General features: G+C 49.9%; 1 long non-coding RNA gene across 1 annotated transcript; it reads left to right on the top strand.

The window, feature by feature from the left end:
- Positions 1-2,812: 2,812 nt before the first annotated feature.
- On the top strand, positions 2,813-16,825 carry LOC144166714 (uncharacterized). Its single transcript, XR_013321737.1, has 2 exons — positions 2,813-3,583; positions 15,436-16,825. It is a non-coding gene; the product is annotated as an uncharacterized LOC144166714 (long non-coding RNA).
- Positions 16,826-17,095: the final 270 nt, after the last annotated feature.

The raw sequence follows: 17,095 nt of genomic DNA, 5'->3' as shown, positions 1-17,095 counted from the left end.
AATGGGCGAATTGCCGGCAATTTGTGCAGTCGAGAATAGGGCCCCTGAATACAATTGATCTGGCAACCATGGAAATTGTATCATGTCATCGCCCATGATTCGTACGGTCTCGGAGCTCGCTTTACCCCCCTGTTTGTACCATTCCACGTGTTTACAAAGCCGTTCTTCGCGGGGACGGGCTCAGGGCGACCTTGCAGTGCCCGCAACGCTGCTGGAGGCGTCACGTACGCGCAGAGAGGGAAGAATGTCCGGCCGGACCTCCTTTCTTTCCCAACGCGCCTTCTTTTCTCTCCACGCGTTCCCACGGAAGGTAGCCGATGCTAACTGATTCCGCCGGAGGAAGCCACCATAGGGGGGCCGATAGCGCGCTCCTGCATTCCAGCCCGAGAGCGAGGTGAGGAGGAACGCCGCTCCCTGCACCGTCCCCCACATCGACCACAAGTCCAACAGCTTCACTCCGGGAACACCTCCACAGCCCAGCGGAGTGCACGTTCCCTGGCTCGAGAGCTTGAGCCCCTGGTTCAGCGGTAATTGTGCGCCTCCCGTACACCTCGGCGCGAGAGGAAAGGGTCTCGCCTGCGCGGCCCGCAATCACTCAGCCGCCTGACACGCTTCTACCTGACCAGGGGATGGACGAGCGCCAGCGACTCGAGACCGGTGGACCAGCCGGCACCGTTTAAACCCTGATTCATTAAACTCAATTGTTACCTGTTGATACACGTTGGTGTGTGTCTCTTTTCCTCTCAACTCTGCGTGGTCCCACCCAAAGGGGAAAGAGTTATCCAGCCCCTTAATGGCTCAATGCAGGGTGTCGTACGGATGCCTCTGCGAACTAAACCCTATACTCTGCAGCGGTTCTTTTCAAGCATAAAAAAGGGCTAAGGCACTGAGGATAACTGTGCTGCGCCGCCGAGAGTCAATGCTGGGTACCTTGCCGCGGATGTTGCGAATGAATGCGGATGGGCTGTGCGGGTATAAGAAATTTCCACCTCTACAGCTGTTGTTGTTGCCCGGATTTATTCTTGTTTCAACTGAAGTAACAGAGACCACCCGAAGGCAAACCAAGTGTTGCGTCTTATTTCTGCCGAAAGTACTCTCCCATATATTACAGTCTGCCGAGGTTGTTACTTTGGCGGACTAACAAGACAATCGGAATAACTTTTAGATATTTGTGATTAGAGCCGATGTGCAAATACCTCTAAGGCCTGGAGGTTTCCGCTGCACTGCGGTTTTTCTGAAACTGAATAACCTTGCTATATATTGTAACCACAGCTCTTTTTCTGTCACCTGTAGGACACGCTAGGACGTCGTTAAAGCAGTGGCCCATTCTCAACGAGTTATAACGTAGTTCCTGCAGGGGGAAGTGCAAACGGTGAACGGGGGTGACACCGAGGCATGGCGTGAAGACTAACAGCCGTGATTAAAACGTGGGGTCTCACTAGGCTTTTTATTATCTTGTCGTCTGCGCCACGTAAACTGGTCGTTTTCCTCGGATTTTGTTATCATGACGTCACCCAAAACGACTTCTTCAACGGGTTAACTAGTGTCACTAGATAAGATACAGATTGCTGTCACTGAGGCAGACAAGTGAACAACGACTGCCATTTTATGTTTATCAACAATGCCAGATGCCGCTTTTGCGGCCCCACCGCTTAATTTGACAAGGTCATTTGTAAACAACACTGCCGAAGACGCACAAGACACGGCATCTTTGGACACACTTTCGCAGCTGAAATGCTGCGAAGGGCGTGTTCTATGATTCGCATTGCGAACGACGCCAGTTGCGCGCAGCCGCAGGGCAGGGAGGACAAGCTGGGACTACCACAGTTGACAACAGAAATCGAACAAACAACAAAATCGCGGTGCCCATAAGCGGTGGTGGTGTAAACAAATGTCACGGGATGCGAGCTGGCGAATTATCCCGGCGGCGGCAAGAAATAATGGTATAACTGAGTGTCAGTACTCTGTTATCTTATCTAGTGGCACTAGGGTTAATCAAGGTAGGATAAGGGCGCTGAAGCTTACTTAAATTGAATGCTACTAACAGAGGCCGAGTTGCAGACGGTATATTTAACAATGGAAATGACGCATCCAACCACCATGATGTAGAAAAAGACACTGCTGCTGGTGCTGAAAACATCACCGCAATCATTGTCTTCTGTATTTACTCAATGCCAAATGCATCAGCCCTCAGCGGCCAACAAAGCCTTTTCCTTCTCTTCGGACCACTCTCCCCCAATTGCTAGCCTTCCCAGCGCTTTAGTCACGTGACTTGTCAATCTCGGGGCGAAGCGTGGTGGAAAGCGGCAAGGTTGGAAAAATGTGCTCCGCCGCGACGCTGAGTTTTTTAATGCACTTTATAAGCGACCCCAAACCATCCACCGCCGGCGGCGGCGGCGGCGGCGTCCGCAGTGCTCCTCTATATTTAAAAGAGAAACAGCATCCGGCGCCAGGTTTCGATCCGAGGACTTTGCGGCCGCAGCGCAACGCTCTACCGACCAAGCCACGGACGCGACGCTGATATCAGTGTTAGTGACGCGCCTTATATCTTTAACGCATTCAAACTACGTCGTCAGCGGCGTGCGTTGGCGACTCAGCGGTGTTATAGCGGCTTGATAACTGCGTGGTGTACACGTGATACTACAAACCCGATGGAAGAGATGGAAGAGAAGGCGGCGAGGCGGTGGGCTGCGGGGGCCGAGCGCAAGCGCCGCAAGCGGGCCGACAACCGTGCATTCGCACTTTCACATTCTCCCCCTCGGGGAAATGCGGGGGAATTTTTTTATCGCTGGCCAGATTTCCGCAACTTCAGTAATCTCAAACATCGGTTGCCTTTGCAACCCGGCACACGCCGCTATCGAATTAAGTTACGTTCGGGCGATCCCGGTTAAGCTGACGTCCCCACCTTACGACATGTGGGCGATACATGCGTCCTACGCACTCCCATTGTGAAGCGGGCGATGCGTTTGGAAGTAAAAAAATACAGGAGGCGATGGTGAAGCATGCCCATACAGTTCCAGATTGCCGCGATGATGTTGTCTTTAAGTATTCCCTTTCTGCAATGTGAGGGAAAGCAGATTGTTTGGGCACTCTGGAGAGGCCTTCATCCGATCTATCATGCGCCGCCCGTGCACGGTGCAGCCACCGCGGCTTATCGACGCTCTTATCTCGGAAGCCAAACAACGCGCTTCAGCCGCAGACTTCGAAAGACGGCTAATTTTTGTCGTGCTCATCTTGACGCCCTACCAACGAGTAGGGTAAGCGCATACGCCGCCCTCCGAAGTGCACGCCATAGAACATGGCTCACGGAAGGCAGGAGTGCGCACTTGTCGGGTATTCCGCAGACCTTGAAAAAAGGCCCCTGAAGTTTGTGGATCCCATTCCTGCGTCCAGAATCTGCAGTGCGTGTGGCAACCTTCCGAGACAGACCTATACTCTTATGTGTGGCCACGCCTTCTGCGAACCGTGCTACGAGAGCTGCGCGACCACTTCAGAGTGTGTCTGTCCACTGGACGGGGACGTTTGTGACAGAGACGACGTCACCAGGAAGGAGTACAGGGCCGAGCAGCTACTGAGGAGAAAGGTGAGGACGCATGTGTTGGAACGGAACCACACGAATTATTGTATGGGGATAGGCGTGGCGCCTTTGCTAAAGAGAACGTTTTTTAGGTCTCATCTGTGTTTTTTTTTTGTGTGTGTGTGTGACGTGAATTGCGATCTTTTTGGGTATTTTGTGTCTTAGATCACCATCAATCTCCCGTCGGTCTCCTCAATGAATCGATGTTCCCTTCGCACGTTTTGATATGGTATTGGGTAATGGGGCGGGCATACTGCAATTCCGAAAACTTCGGAAAAGTATGGAGGCGTTACACAAAAATCCGCGTTTCCGTGTTGGTAATAATGCGAAATAAGACGAATGTCGAAAATTTGTGATACGGCTAGCCCAATTGAGCATTAAACTTTCCTTTGGTGCAAAATAAAGTTTTGCTCTGAAAGCCCATTATTTGCTTCCTACCGTTTGGCCCGCGCTGGAAGATGTGCCGCTGGAATTAAAGGACAACGGATAAACACGAATCTAGAGAGTTTCATGCCACACCGGTAAGCAAACTAATAGCGCAAATCCCCCCTAAGCGTAGCGTAATCTAGCTGCCAGGTTCTAAAGATTCGCGCACGTGCTGGCCTTTTCAATGCCACAGCCCGCTATAAGGCACTCATGCGGGAGATAAAATCCATCCGATCCTTTCCACGGCGCCTATCGCGTAACCACACGTCAATTATCCGTGCCTGGACATAAGGGGCACTCGGCAGATGCGCGGGCAGCGTGCCCCCCAGAGCGTCGTCGCCGGGATCAGGGGTGGCCACGGCAGAGATTTGACTGTGCTCGCGAATGCTTTTCGCCCGTCTGGCAACTTTCTTTCGCCGCATTTCGTGACTCTCTCTTGTCGTAGTTGGTTCTCATAACTCATGCGGCGAAGAAGTGGATGTATCCAACGCGCTACGTCACCGTGCTGTACATCAGCGTTATCGGGACCCGGTGACCATTGCATGGCACCACCGTTACTTCACGCACGAACAGCGCCGCCTTAGCGAATCGCTCGTCAGTAGAATGCTGGTGGAGGTCAGCGCGATGTACTAATTGTCCATGGCTTTCTGTCGTCCTGCTGCGGCGCCGCCACGGAGAAAGAATATATTCCTGCTCCCTGGGTATGGCTGGCAAAGCCTATAGGTAACCACAAGGACATCTTCAGATCACTAAATCTTGAGTGGAACCCGCCGTGGTGCTTCAGTGGCTGAGGCGTTCTGCTGCTGAGAACAAGGTCACGGGTTCGATTCCCGGCCGTGGCGGCCGCTTTTGTGATGGAGGCGAAGAGCGAAAACGCCCGTGCGTACGAGATTCCGGCGCACGGTAAAGGTCCCCAGGGTGGGAAAATTAATCCGGAGCCCTTCACTACGGCGCACCTCACCGCCTGCGTAGCGTCGGCACCATAATCCCTGCAATCAATCAAGAAAATCTTCAGTGGAGGCGACCTTTAGGAGGCAAGCCATTTGTATAATTTGCGCCCATACTCAGTAATTACAAATCGCTGACGACGCTGAGTGCGCCAAGCTGAGAGTTGAGCAGGAAGTGGAACTTCGTTCTCTTTGTGCAAATCTTTCATACAGCGCAGTTTGGTGAATCTAGGTATATATTGTAGGTAAATGCTCCTGGAAAGCCAGCGTCCGTAGCCGACCTAAGTATGCTGGCAGTTGAAGAAATGGCGTCGTTGACGAGCGAAAAACAAAGCAGGGACACCTCATCACATTTACCCCAAAACATAAAGGGTATGGGACGACGCTACGTCATTACTAACGGTAAAACGCGATTAGTTTCATAGAAATGCGTTTGCTACAGCCATCGGGAAGAGTTACGTGTTGAGGCAGAAAAGCATTGCTTTATGCGTGTAATAAGACTGTTGCTGGTTAATTGGTAAATGGTTTTTGAGAAAAAAAAACCTAAAGCCATTCAACTCAATGTGAAAACTGTCGGAAGTGCAGAGCGTTATCCTGCACATGCTATTCGCCAAAATGGCCTGTGCCGCCGTTATCCGCTTACTGGTAGCAGCCCATGCATTTCAAATGTGCCGCCATCGTAGTGCTCGCGTACCCCCTGCCTGAAACTGCGCCAGCGGGAGTTCTGTTCTTTTTGCGCTTGCTTTAATTTCGTACGCTCGATCTGTTTTGCGTCATTTCGAAGGCGTATTTTTTGTCTTGCGCGGCTGGAGCCTTTTAGCGTCATTTCGAACGCGCCACTTTTTTTTTCACACTGCGGCTTTTTCGCTTACTATCGTATGCGTTCAATTTCCATCGCCGATGGAAACTGAACCATTAAAAAAAATCACCCAACCAGCTTTTCTAACTGAAGGAACGCGGGCGCTGCCGGTTAATTTCGCATTTTTTTTCTCACATGTAGTATACCTATAGTTTTCCTTGCGCTGAAGAACGGGGAGATGTACAGGAGGAATAAAAGAAATACGAACAACGCACCACACAGCCGCGCCGTCTGGCTGCACTGTTAGTAAACTGCGCGCATGCGTAGTTGTTTACGAGCGTTTAAGAGTGTGGCCTACTGTTAGGGTAAATGCTTGATAAAGAAGCGATGGCGGTAATTTATTTTGAGGCGCCTTTCTATGCTCTGTCGCCACTGAGCATCCTTTTATCTACTAAATTCGGGATCCAAACGCGCAGCAGGCTGATTACAGCTAGCACGATGCCGTTCAACGATCATCCCGCTCAGTGGCGACGCAGCGTGAAAAGGCGCCTCAAAATAAACGACCGGGGTCGCTTCTTGATCAAGCATTTCCCATAAATGTAGGCCACAATCTTACACGCTCTCGAAGAAGTGCGCATGCGCGCAGTTTACTGACTTTGCAGCCAGACGGTGCAGCATGCGTCGGAGGCTGTGCGCTCCGTTGTTCGTATTTCTTTTAATCCCCCCTGTACAACAAGCGCCAGCGGTACACAATTTGCGAACGCTTATGACATTTAAACTGCTTCGCTTTCGAAGCCTCTGGAGTACGCCGTGACGGCAGCGCTACAACGGAACGCCTTGTTGCTCTACTTGGATCTATCCAGCGAGCTACGACGACAAGGCGAGCGCCTGAAGTGCTGTGTACTTACAAAGAACCATTACTTTGTGGCTGAATGACGCGCCACAGAAGCATGATAAAAACCTGCTCTCCGTTACACAACATAACGCTGCGGTTGAGTTCTACCACACACTGCAACCTACCACTGAGTAAACAGAAACTGCGCCGCTTGCACCGCACTGAAACCGCTGCCACAAGTTGTAGGGCCAAAGAAAGTCCATGGTATAAAAAATTTGTAGAAATTGTGAGAATTGTCCAGTAATGCGTAGAGATTCTTGCGCTGTTTTTCAGTTTCGCTAACCCTTCGTTTTCTCGGCGGCATTAAATGCAGAAATTAAGATAGCGAACAAGTTAAAGCGCAGGTCAGTTCGTACTTAGTTTTATTTTTCTAACTGATAGACAGACATGAAAGCGCTCGAATACGTTGAACTGGGACATGAATTAATTTCGATATATTTTTATTTGCGTGGGTTTTGCTGCAACGGACGATAGTTGTCAGATTTGTAAGGTTTTGCTGTCAGTATCCGAATTGGGTGACATTTTTCCCGTTGGTTATATTTTTATTTTTTGTTTTAATGATGTACATTTCCTCTTGTTACGCTAAAATGTATTGACAGGGCATTAGAATGTTTGCGTTTGGGGACTCGGCAGAGAATGATTACGCAAAAAAAAACACTCCCGCTAGCGCAAACACTCTGCCCCATTTTTAAAGGCCTTGGCCTTCTATCAATGCCTGCCTCTATTTCACCCACGGGGTTAAATGGGGAGGGGAGAGGGGACTGTTGAAGTTTGGGCTGTTGGTTGGTTAAATAACGTTGGCTCTCGATACAGTCCAAACGCGGGAGTTCCGATTCAGACCTCATACTCCCATGATGTCTCTCAGGAAAACTGAAGGCCCAAAGCTTACTGTTGCAGAAATAAATTGTAATCTGCCGCGACGATTTCACGGCTACACGTTAATCGAACTCGTACGTAAGTGATTTCTCTTCAAGACGCGCTTATCAAGGTATCCCACCGTTACGGCGGGTGTGAAATCAGTTGTTAGTAAAACAAGGGAAAAATTTAAAGTAGTAGGAATAAATACTGATAATTTTATTCGTTCGCAGATCGGGTGGAGCCAGGAGTACAGCGCCGCAAAAAAACGTCCATACGAATGAGGCCCGCACCCGGCCGTGGAAGCGTTCGGCGAGTTTGTTGTCGTTAGTGAATCTAAAGATTCCACACGTGTGCCAGACGCCCTTCCACAGCACATATACGCTGACAAGATCTCAATATAAAAGTACTGAAGAACACGAAAAAAAAAAAACACGCAAGGCTGCGTTGTCCAACGCGCCGGCACATTCCGATTGCGAGGGGAGCGCCAAGTGGTGACACCACCCGTCGAACTTCCCGGTCCCTATGGAGAATTCCATGGAGGAAGGAAAGCTTTAGAAAGGAGCATGACGTCAGGCGGCCCAGCTTTGGCAAGCCAACCTCCTGTGATGCCGCATTTTCATCGCGTCTGGCTTCCTCCATGGCGTCGGGCTGCTCCCGCGCAATGCGTCATGGAAGATGCACAACTTTCAGGCCCGCGGTAGCATTTAGTGGCTGCGGCTGGCTGCTGGTAGAGGTGGAGCCGGCCGGCGTTGCCGAAGGCGCCGTACGACATTTTTAGATCGCCAGTTTTGCGCTCCCACCCTCCTACCGGTAAACTGTTGTCGCTGTTCAAAGCGACACGAGACGTGGATCCCATGCTCAGGAAGCACCCTCAAGATCTGCGAGCCGAATTTGGCTTCTGTGATGGAGGCGAAAAGCAAGAACGGCCGTGTGTACGAGATTTCGGCGCACGTTCAAGACCCCCCAGGTGTTCAAAATTAATCCGGAGCCCTCCACTACGGCGCACCTCATCGCCTGCGTTTCGTTGGCGCGTTAAACCTTACAATCTATCGAATTTGACTTCTGACGTCTATTGCTCGAACCATGACGGGCTTTGCTCGAACGCGCGGCTGTAAACATTCAGGAGCACGGAGCGGGCTACGGCTGCGCAGTGTTCGCCTAATTTACGTTGACGATTGGGTTTGGCCCTCTTCTGGTACTTATCGCGCCACCTTCCCTCTGCATCACAGCGCTGTAAGGACTGGCCTATCAGGTGAGAGGTGGTGCGAAAAGCTTTGGTTTTGCTGGCGTGCGCATTTGCATACGGTCGCCTTATCGGTGCTCCGGCATGGTGGCACGTAGTATGTGCCACCATCGTCGTAATGACGTTTGTGGTGCGTTGCTGTGTACCTATTTCAGTGCGCATGCATTGGAAAACAAAAGGTGCAGAACCACTAATTGGGGCTAGGGGGACGCGAGAAGAACGAATCCGTGTTATGGGTGTATGAGAAAAACGAATGCTAGATTACGCCCTGGAGGGACCGCGGTGAGTTCTGGACGGACTGCAGCCGTGACAAGAAACGGTGGATTACCCAGAATGGGGCCTGAGTGTCTAAGTTGAAAAGGTTAAATGATCAGAACCGAGAAAGTGTAGTGTGCTTTGTGAAATAAAATGTAAGGCACGCATGTCGTACTCTGTCATCTTCCCTTTTTCACGGCGACGGCACACAAATTCCACTGCGGCGGGAACTTCGACGGTACCGAAAGCTCGATAAATAAACATGTTTTCTGCGTCTCCCGTCCGACCACTTTGCCCGCACGATCAGACCGCTGCGTGTTTCGGGTTGAAGACAGAGCTGCGTGCAGAGCCCGGGACGGCCACGTTGCCCAAACTCGAATACCCGGACGGCCCGGCAACCGAACGGGCAGACGCACGCACGTAGCGGGGGCAGGTGGCCACATGAGGCTCAAAGAACTACTGCTTGCCTGTCACGTGAAGGAGGAGCCCCTTCAAATTTTCCTTTTTGTCTTTTTATTACTAGGCTTCCCAATCGTCAAGTGATGCTCCCTCCCAAACATTTTTCTTCCATGGGACATTCCTACAAGAGCGAGTCATGGGGTCAGTGTTGCCAGACATGTGAAAATTCCGCCAACAGCGAAGAATTCTCCCATGAGGAGGGGATCGTCTGTTCAACTTTGAAAAATCGTACTTGATGCCAGTGGCGCTGCTATCGAGGGCCCTCCGCATTCGCTTGTGACAGATACATCGCATGTTTACGCACGGAGGCTTGACGTGTCGTCACGTGATACACTGCGCGGGAAGGGAGGCTTGTTTCCCCCATATGAATCTCTCTTTACGGGTTAGCAAGTACAGCCTCGTGTTAAACCGTTGGACTGTTCTGTGCAACGCTTATGTATTGAAACCCGCCGCGGTGGCTCAGTGGCTAAGGCGTTGCGCTGCTGTGCACGAGGTCGCGGGTTCGATCCCCGGCTGCGGCGGTCACTTTTTTTATGGAGTCGAAAAGAAAAAAATGCCCGTGTGTACGAGATTTCAGCGCACGCTAAAGATCCTCGGGTGGTCAAATTTAATCCGGAGCCCTCCACTACGGCGCGCCTGCGTTGCGTCGGCGCGTCAAACCCTACAATCAATCAATCAGCTTCTGTATTGAATCCCTAATTTCCACCCGCATTTCAGCTGAACAAGAAGGAAGCTGCGGGCCAACTAGTGGTATCAGAGAAGGTCTATTATGCTTGCAGGGATAAAAAGGAGTGGTTCGAGAGGCTGGCTCACTCTTATCGATAAAATCCGTGCCCTATGCTGAAGCGTGTTTGTTCGAAATAGCCTGATGTTAAGCGCTGGGTTTGCGTTCTTTCCGCCTCCATCGATCTCACATGCCATTTGAGGGAACACAAAGGCTAGATTTGAAGTGATGCATGCTGCGGCCGGTAAGGATGTGATCCATGCTGCGACGGCGCTTGGCACCGCCGAGGGATAATATGCGCACCTAAATGAATAAGGAGCGTCCCCCCGTTGGGAAGACAATAAATTTAGCATTGAGCAGTATTCCTAAGTAAGCTGAGATAACCGCGCATGCGCGGATCTTGTCAATCCATCAACTTTAATGAGCACCATGCATCGAAGGCTGGCGCCGTGTTTTAAAGCAAAGCTTTATACCTCTACGCCCCAAGGGTTCTTTCGCGACCGTTGGTGTCAACAGAAAACTCCCGCGAACAAATAAAAGAATTTACTGGAACTGCCAGGAAACGAACCTGGAACTGATAGCGTAACAAAGCAAGAGCGCGTTGTCTTACCGATTCAGCTACGAGACTTTTTTTGTGAAGGAAAGTTTGACATCCACCTGAATGCAGCCGTGCGGCTACAAAGGAAAGCTATACAGCTTTCTCAGAAACTTCGCAGTTGAAGAAAAATTCGTCCTGGTCCAAGATTCGAGCCCGGGACCACCGCTTATCCGGAGAACTTTCCTTCGCAGAATATTATTCCACCTTGGGGATTTCCCCTAAATCTGGTCGAGACTTTTAAACGCGGAGAGTTTGTTAGTCGCCCGATGTCCCTCGACCGTCGGCGGCGACGTCCACACGCTCACTGCGCATGCGCGTCGCGGCGAGGCGCAGGTGCGCGTCTCTGCCCCGTACCCTCCTCGCTCTCAACAACAGGTGCAGCGTTGTTGTCCATCCGCACCCCTCCCCCTACACTATATATAAAAAAATAATAGTTATACGCGCCTGGTTTCGATCCCACGAGCCTGTGGGCGGAACGCGAGGTACGTGGTGCTCTTCCCACTGCGCCACAAAAGCGACACAGAATCAAAGGCTACGAACGCGCCTTATATCCTTGACTCATTCAAACTACGTCAAGAAGCTGCTGATCCACGGCAGCAGTTGCATCGATCTCGTCTTCACCAGTTGCTGCAACGCACGACCACTGCTTAAAGACCCCTTAACAGTACACTTTAGCGACCACAAAGCCGTCGTTCTCAGCGTCCAATACAACGACAACAGCAACAAATAAATAAATAACGACTTAGAACAACCTACTCCTTGCCTTCACTTCTTGTGTCACAAAAAAAGAAAACTTGGGCCCATCTCTCCACGAGGGGGGACTCGAGTCGCAAAATCACGAAAGTAATAATTAATATATGAAAGAAATAATAATAATTAATAGTAATAAGCAATAATAGTTAACACATTCACTACCACCCCACCACCACCCCCAACACTAACCGTAACGCAATACACCCACCCCCTACGCGACGCATTTATCCGAGTCCCCCCTCATGGGGAGATGGGCCCAATTTTTTTTTTATTGCCTTCTTTGACAGGATGACAAAACTAAAACACGCGTAACTGATAATGTGTACACTTAATACTCCTTACAAACCCTAGAACTGCAGCCCTTCTTGGACAAGCGGGGTGATTTCAATATTCTTTCATTACCAACAATGCTTCAATTGTGGGTAGCCACTTTGGTTTAGAGGGCTGAAGTTTCTGTATCTGCACAAAAGAACCTATTGACTCTTTGAAGTAGTGCCTGATGAGTCTGGCATCTGGGTCGGAGTAGCGTACAGCCATCCTGTTTCTCCAGATGCTATGTAGTCCATACAGCATAATTGTGTCAAGCGGCACACAGTCCTCATTTTCAACATTCAAAAACCTAATACCGTAAGCATCCAGAGGCAAATCTTTTTTGAGTGTTCGCTGGTGGATGTCCCAAAAGACCACTCCCCAACAGTCCAGGAACACGTGCTCAATTTTTTCTGTCTTACGAGACCACGCGCAGACGGGGAAGACAGGTGGTGGACTCATCAAGCACATCTACGGGTTTACCCCCTGCATTCTCGCTGAATGCCACGTGATAGCGTCATGCAACCTCACGCGCCGCTGTGCGCTCCGTCCACGCCACATCTAGCGGCCCTGTGCGCGCCTTGCGCGTGTGCTAGGAGTTACAAAAATTAAAAGAAGCTCACACCAACGCATGGCATCTCACTTCTAGTACGCCAATGTGCTAAAGCCTGTGTCCTCCAGTGTTCACATAATATATCACAGCACCTTGTCGTCCGCCCTCACGCGAAACGACATGTCAAGGAGCACATTCAAATACTCCTTCAAAAGTCTCAAACCTCAGTCTTAAAATAAAGCTCACTCGCTCTCTCCCTCGCAGAGGCAGCAGAAACTGTCTGTTTCGACCTCTTTTCACCTAAGCAAGAATGTACGCTGGTGATTTTTTACCCTTAACCAAAGTATACTCGTCACTCTTGACCTACGGTTGCCGCCACAAGCATTGTTGGCGGATCTGTGCGGCGGCAGGCAGAAAAAATGAAATCGGGGGCTCTGCGTTTTTGTGAAAAAATCTTGTTTGGTCCTTCAAACTACTCAACCTCACACGGGAGACGGAAACGAATACAGGAATCAAATATTTATTCAGGGAGATTAGAGCATTATCTTGTTGCTGGAAATGCTTGTGATGGTACGGCAGTTTCTTTTGGGTGACGGCGTGAACGGTGGACCGGAGAACCTCGGCCGACGGATGCAGTCAAGCAGGACAGACAGGCCTCCATGAACGGGACATCCTATACAACTTAGCATTATCCCAGCTTGTTATGGACAGCACGTATCGTAAGGAACGCATGCGTACGGCTACAAAGAAACGGCCCCATACCGATGTCGCGAGTTCATCTTCGCCGGCTAGCATTCATTATTCTATGCACCCGCTGTTTTCCTCGAAGGAGGCGCCTACGCGGCGTCCAGGTAGATTTTGAACGTGAATGGCGTCAAAATCCGGCGGCTGCGGTAATGGTGCCCATGATCGGCACACGTTCGTTTGAGTTCACTGGTGCCCATTTCTCAAATCCAAGCCGTCGGCTTGTGTTACGGTTCTCTCAGCCTGTGTAGGTTTAACAGTCGAAGATTTTTATGCTGCTACGCACGTTGAGGTCACGGACGATTGTTTGCCCGTCAAATCATGCCTCCGTATAAGCACAGGTTTGTCAATCGAAAATACTCATCAACCTAAGCATGATTCTTATCCTGGCTTTTCATATATCAAGAAAATATTGAAGCTGCACGTTTTGTACTTTCTCTAAAACTCGGGTTCTGCGGTAAAAGGAGAGTTGCGGATGGAGTTCAACCTCCTGGCTATTCCTAACGTGCGGGAAATATTCCACGTGCAGGCCTTTCTTGCTTCCTGAACGAAATTCGTCCCTATCGATCAAAAATCTCATTGCCGGCCATAAAAACAGCCAACGGGACAGGTTACGTTTCCGGCACCCAGAAATAAGGATATGAGGATCCGAAGAGAAACAAGCGCGTGCGCGTCCGTGTTGGGTATTTAGCTGCAACTTTGAAACGGGAAGCTTCACCTGGAAATTTACCGTTTAATTGGCTTCTTTAGAGAATACACGGGTGCTCATAAATAACACAAAATGTGGCTGATCCTTTTTTCATCGGAACCGGTAACGAAAGTGAAATGTGCCTTCATAGGAGCATTAGAATGTTTATTGTGCATCGATATGAACTTGCACATCGCTGTATTTATATTTCGTCGGTACGGAACCGATAGATGCATCAACATTAGACACTAGATAACACGATCCGGAGCTTAGCGTAAATCCGTTTGAAACCCAGGCGCTCGCCAACCGCGCGAACAAAACCGAACCGGTTTGTCAGCGAATCGTTTGGGGATGTCACGGTCCGCTACAGCGGCAGAAGCATGATTTGTGGGTCGGCAGCAATCTGGTGGGTGTGCTTAGTAAGCTGCGTCCTGCTGGCGGGTCGCTTCGCAAAGGTGCGACCACCTTGGTCCTGCTCCGTGGCGTGTACGCCAGACGCAACAGAATACTCAACAGAATACCCTGGCTGAAATATGAGCGGCCTGCGACGCGAAGAACACCATTCAATTGGATCTCATTTATCGCCCCGACGGAGCAGGGCGCTGAGTGGCACTCAGCGAATGGACATCAGTGTGACATCATCCCGTGAAGCCAAATAAGTGACGCGTCAGCGCTCATCAAAAACTTGTGACGTCACTTCACGCGCGTGGCCCCACGAGCGGCGAGCGGGCGCAACGCCCCCTCAAGCGGGCGCCGGTGACGTCCGCACAAAGCGGTGAGGTCAGGCCGGGATTCTGTCGTATGCGCCGTTCGGGATGAAAGCGTGGGAATTTGAAACAAACAATTTTCAGGCCGTTCATCGTAATTAACTAACGGGGACTTAAGTATTTGAAGTGCTGTTTTAGGTTCGCAAGGCCATAAAGCATCGATAAAAGCCATAAAAGCGTAACATAAAATTTTCGTGTCAGTGCTCCTTTAAGCTTCACACCCGGTTAGTAGTCCATGTTTGCGGAAAGAAATGCAATGACCACACGTCTGTTCACTTCGCTCGTACTATACTGGGATAGCGGGTTGCACTCAGCCTACAAAGCCAAGGTACGCTCCACGCACCAGCCTTGTAACTGTATTGCGGGGCCGTAATGCAACCGCCCTTTCGGCAGCACGCAAATCTTTATGCGTGAGTGCCGAATAACATACTCATCTAAGTCATCACCATCGCCTTGCAGCCCGGTGCTGTGAATAGCCAACCTGGCTACGTTAAAAAATAGTCACATACCTTTTCTCTTCTCAGCAAATGTCATCGAAAGTCAATAGTGTTTTGCCTCTGACACGTAGGTGCCTCCCCTCGCCCTCCTCCTCCCGCCCGTCTGCTTATCTTCCATGGTGTTACTCTTCTCCAGTCTAGCTCCGCCTACGACAAACGTAATGAATGTTTTCTGAATAGAGAGAAGAAACATTTAATTGAGGAAACGGTGGTGTTTGACAGAAATTCAATTTTTTCGCGTTGCGGTGCTAGGGCGCAATTTGTTGGGGTCTTTTCTTACTGAACCTGAGAACAAGCAATTTTCTTGCTTTCTCACTATTTATTTCTTCTCCCTTACACGCAGGTGCATTGCTGGAACGAAGTCAACGGCTGCGGTGTCGTCCTTCCAGCTTCGCAGATCGCCGAACACGTTCTCCAGGATTGCCAGCATCACGGGACCCACTGTCCCAACTGCTCGGCGGTGGTGCTGAGCCACGACATTTGTGCTCACCTGAAGTCTAGATGTACTACATGTGTACTGCATGCTGCAGCTGAAGCACGTCAGGGGACGGATAACAACGAAAATTCCCATTTGGCAGCTTCCGAAAGAGAGGTAAAAGAGCGAACGCGCCAACTAGATTCCAGGCTGGCTCAACTGTCGTTGGATAGTGGCTTACAGCAAGACAAACTGGCCGAAATTTGGCACAATATTATTCACTTGAACGAAACATTGAAAGAAAAACTTGGGCCAGCCTCAGTTCAAACGCTAAATCGCTTGGAAGAGACCGAAGCTGCGGTAAAAGCCATTCTAGCTCTCGAAAAAACGAGAGAAGCGCGAGTGGGCGAACTGGATTCCAAACTTTCTCAACTGTCCTTGAAGAGCGACTGTCTTAGTGACAAACTTACTGAAATCTGCCTCGTCAGTAATGATTTGAAAGGAGCACTTACAGAACAGTTTCGTCGAGCCTTAGACAGCAACGTGGCTGCGATAAAAGCCCTTTACACTGAAAAAAGCGAATTGTTGAGGACCACGATAACCTCAGCATTGTCATCGATTCGAAGCGACCGGGAAACGCATCACCAGGTCATAAGGGGATATGCGGCACTCAAGGCAAAGGCAGTGAAAAATGGTTGGTCTAGGAGCAAGAGTGACAAGGTATACCTGCGGCGTTACTTGATGTCTTGGGGAATTCGCTTCCAGAAAGAGGGTGATGCCGTGTACGTTGCTTTGCTCATTCAACTGCACGAGGGTAGAGAGGATGACTTTGTTGACTGGCCATTCACGAAAGAATTGACGCTTTACGCCATCCACCCGGTGACTAGTCAAGAACGGCACGTTTGCGGGAAACCAGGCACCGAGGGGGCAAAAAGGAAGTGGTATTGCAGGCCAGTTGGGGGCAGCAACAGCGCCGTATATTTTGCTTCAACGAGGGTTGAATCAAGCGACATTGAACGTGAGGGTTATGTCAAGGAAGATCAGTTGCTGCTAAGGCTCGAGATGCCTTAATGATGGTATGTGCAAAGTACATAGTGTGTATGAAATGTTGCTGATACTGAACACCTCGTGCATTCGACATAATTATAGAAACAATTGCTACGTTTAGTGCACCGTAGAATCAACCACATGTTTGCACAGCTAGTGCGGTGTAAGCAGTGGATCTGCTAAAATATTGTACATTCGAAACGCAAAGCAAGCTTTGTCTGAATAGAGGTAATTCCTATCGACATGCTCAAAATAAAGTTCGTAGTGATGATATGCTCTCTCCGTTTTGATTTCTTGTTGAACAAAGAAATGAGAAACTTGGCAATGTGGGCAAAGAAGCAATGAACAAATTAGGTGTTCGCTAGCAAAAGGTGTGCGGACAATAAACTGGTACTTTAAGGGCTTGTATCGGCCTTTAAGGCAGGAGTAATTCAAGGCTCATAAACCATTCGCAGAGCTTTGTCTCGACACTTATCTTGTTTCTTGGGAGAATTTTGGTGTTACAATAAATGTAAAGCTACTGGGATGTCTCCAGTTTTGT

The sequence above is a fragment of the Haemaphysalis longicornis genome, unplaced genomic scaffold (genome assembly GCF_048455015.1).
Source record: "Haemaphysalis longicornis isolate Haplotype H1 unplaced genomic scaffold, Haemaphysalis longicornis Haplotype H1 scaffold_187, whole genome shotgun sequence".
Taxonomy (NCBI): Eukaryota; Metazoa; Arthropoda; class Arachnida; order Ixodida; family Ixodidae; genus Haemaphysalis; species Haemaphysalis longicornis.
This window is presented reverse-complemented; position numbering and strand designations above follow the sequence as displayed.